Genomic DNA, 3,776 nt, shown 5'->3' with positions numbered 1-3,776 from the left:
TTGGAACTTGTTTAAAGAAAATTATTAGACATATGGTTTTATAGGAAAAAAAATAAAAAGAATGAAAAAAAGAATAGATTCAGGGAAACAGTGGTAATAGCTAAGTGGTTTGATTATATGCTCTAAGAAAGAAAGAAAAAGATTTTCTCGGTGGAAGAAGAGGGCTGGTAAATATGTTATTGTGGAATTGTTAAGAAATTGACGACATTCTTACTTTTCACAAAAGATGGAGACCTCATTTTTTTCTTCATAAAAATGTTACAGAAATCTGTCCCTTTTCCCCCCATCTATGCAGCATAATGATGATTCAGCTAATTCTGTGGGTAATTAATTATCTGACAAATAATTCCCCCCCAAATAAATTTGATATTAAAAAACAACTCTGCCTAGCTTATCTCTATAACTTGATTTTTAAAAATTACCAGTTTGAAACATTCAACAGGTTTTATGTGTAATCATTTTTTGGACAATTACTCTGATATTCTTTCATAAATCTCTCTCAAAATGAGTAATGTAAAAACTAATGGCTGACACTAATTTCAATATAATCATTCAAAACTAGACACACACCCATATACATCTATGAATTTTGTCCTTTAAATTATTTTCCCTGTTTTTGTTGTGCAACTTTCCCCCTTTGACTCCCAGTATCTTCTGTTTTCAGTTTTTAGGAGGTCGTATCTTTACATTTGAATTTATGAACTTGTCATTTTTCTAAGCATCTCTAGGCAATTTTGTGTTATTTCTTTATCTTCATTGGCATAACAAACACCTACAATTTATTTCATTTAAAAATCATTATCACTTATATCAGAACATAAATAGATGCTTTAAATAAAAATTGTGTTGCCACAAACCTACTTTTCTCTTTCCAAATTATCTGTCTCGATTGCCTTCCAAAGTCACAGTCTTAACAACAATGCTCACATTCACTCAAATATAAATGTATGAGTGTGTACACACTGATACATATCTGGTTAGTCTATGAGTGTGCCGTCCTCTATTCCATGGGGGCAATAAAACAACTAACATGTATTTCTTAGGACTCGGGACCTACAAAATATGCTATATCTAGCATATTCTGAATATGTACTCTGAACTTGATGTCTTGGGTTTTCATCCTGGTTCCTGACTTAAGAACCTTGTAAAAGTTCTTAATTTAACTATATTTTAATTTCCTCATTTGAAATATGGGTAGTTTAGGAATCATACTTTGCTACATGTACAATATTTTGATTGGGGCGCCTGAGTGGCTCAGTCAGTTAAGCATCTGCTTTCCGCTCAGGTCACGATCCCAGAGTCCTGGGATGTATTGCCATGTCAGGCTCTCTACTCAGTGGGGAATCTGTTCCTCTGTCTCCCTCTACCTGCAGCTCCACCTGCTTATGCTCTCTATCTCTCTGTCAAATAAATAAATAAAATCTTTTTAAAAATTAAAATAAAATAAAATATTTTGATTGCTAAATAGGACATTGAAAGCATTCAATAAATATCAGTGACCATAATGACCATCATCGTTATTATTAAATAGGGGTTAGAAAAATTATATAAGAATGAACTTAATTAAGCACATAATCAGATTTCTGGTAATAAACATTTAACATTTGCAGGTTACTCAGTCATCGTAGGAGAGCAATTCACTTTTAGGACTATGTCACTCAGGGAAAGGAGGCATCTTTGCTAAATTATCGATTTTTTTTTGTTATTTGGGTGCCCTGAATCTGTTCAACATAAATCTGATATTTCCAGAGATGGAGACATCCAGCAAGGCCCCAAGAGTCATAGCAGAGCCTTAGTCAAAGGAATTATACAGAAAAGAGTAGGGAAACAAATTACAAGGTGCCTTTCACAGAGACACTGCATGTATCAGAGAAGGCTGAAGACAGGCCGACTGAAAAGCAGAAGTTGCTATGGAGAGAAGCAGAGTGATTTCAAACACTGAATGAGACACATTACGTGGTTGATGCTCTTGATCTCAGAGTTATCCAGCACTATAGACAGAAGATTCAGTGTGATGCAATTTAAGGATATTGTCTTTACAAGTAGAAGGATCCTTGCTTATCTGAAAAAGTGAAATCCCCATTTTTTATAGAGGAGTGTCAATAAACTGATGCATGAAAATCCTTCCAAAGGACCATCAGACTATTCACACATTTTAACTTATCAAACGAATATAATCCATGGTACTAAGCTTTTATATCTCAAGGTAAACAAGTCTCTCACATTAAATCACTTTGCTTTATAATGTTATGTTTATCTATAATAACTCCTACACCTAGGTGACCGGAAAAACACAATATCATTCTGCTAAAATTAGGAATTAATGTAAAATAGCACACTATAAAACTGAATGTCTTCTGCCAGAGGAACTGCAAAAGAATAAAAAACTGGATTCATGACTTCCTTTTATTGAAGGAGCTCTGGTCCACCATCATCCTCTCCTGTTGTTTAGCGTAGAAAAGCAGAATATCTACATGTGTTAAATGTGAGTTAAAAATAAATAAAATGTAGATTATCTTTTATAACAGAGAAACTAGCTCAAGAAAAATTGTTGATTGAAATTTTTGCTTGTCTGAAGTATTTCAAACATGAATTCACTTGTCTTTTTATTTCCTTGTCAAGCTTATTTAGGACTTATTTTCACTTACTTAACATCAACTTCTCAATTTCCAAGTCCCAGAAGACCTTAGTGTTCTGGTTGAAAGAATCATATAAAGCTCAACATAAAATCTCATTCTTTTCCATTTTCAAAATATGTTTGTAAGAAGGCCCAATGTCACCACAATTTGGAGGACAATAAGAGAGGAGGGACAAGTTGCCATGGGAACCAGAGGATCACTTTGATGAAAATTTACAGTTTATTCAGGGTCACAAGAGGATGGCAGGGCCATGACTACACAAATTTTCTCAAGTATAATTTTATTTATAAAGCAAAAAAGCTAACATCAGGTTAATTATGAATATATGTTTTGATTAGATGAAATATATAAAATAAATAAAATTTGCAAAATATTTTAAGGCTCCTAACTGTTTTTGTTCTTTCTAGTCTATATTTTTTATCATCAGAATTCAGTGCTCCCACAACAGGGCCTAAATTATATCCTAGTATTTATTGGTATATATATTAAATAGTTATTATATTTTAATTAAATGAATAAATGAGGAAATGTATCCTAAAATCATACTTTTATGTACAAATATTATTCCCCAAATTATTTGCCATCATAAAAAACTAACAACCTACTAAAACAAATAAAGAGCTTATTATAATTCCTATGAATGTAGAACTAGTAGTCATTAAATGTTAACATTCTGGATAACTTTTAGCAAGGACGCTGAGGAAAAGGTTAAGACTATACAATTCTCCATTATTATATTATTACTTGCTGTATACATAGTTTATATCTGTGTGCCCCACTCCCACACCGTTTCATGAGTAACTTGAGGGCAGATGTCCCACCCATTCAATCTTGCATCTCTACTGCCTATTGCATAGTGTAAAGTAAGTATTCAGTTAATGTTTCTCAATTGAATCAATAAAACTAAAACACCTGCTGTGAAAGATAATGATGTCAAGTATTAATAAAGGAATTAGCTTTCTTATACATTGTTACTGTTAGGAATAAAAATAGGGACACTTAAAAAAAATAATAGATTCACATATTCTAGGATCTAGGAGTTCCATTCTTAGGTATGTATCTTAGACTATTCCACAGGTGACATGTACAGGAATGTACATAGTTTTACTGCCCGTAACCACAAAATGCCAATAATAT

This window comes from Mustela lutreola, chromosome 3 (assembly GCF_030435805.1).
Source record: "Mustela lutreola isolate mMusLut2 chromosome 3, mMusLut2.pri, whole genome shotgun sequence".
In the NCBI taxonomy this organism is placed as follows: domain Eukaryota; kingdom Metazoa; phylum Chordata; class Mammalia; order Carnivora; family Mustelidae; genus Mustela; species Mustela lutreola.
This window is presented reverse-complemented; position numbering follows the sequence as displayed.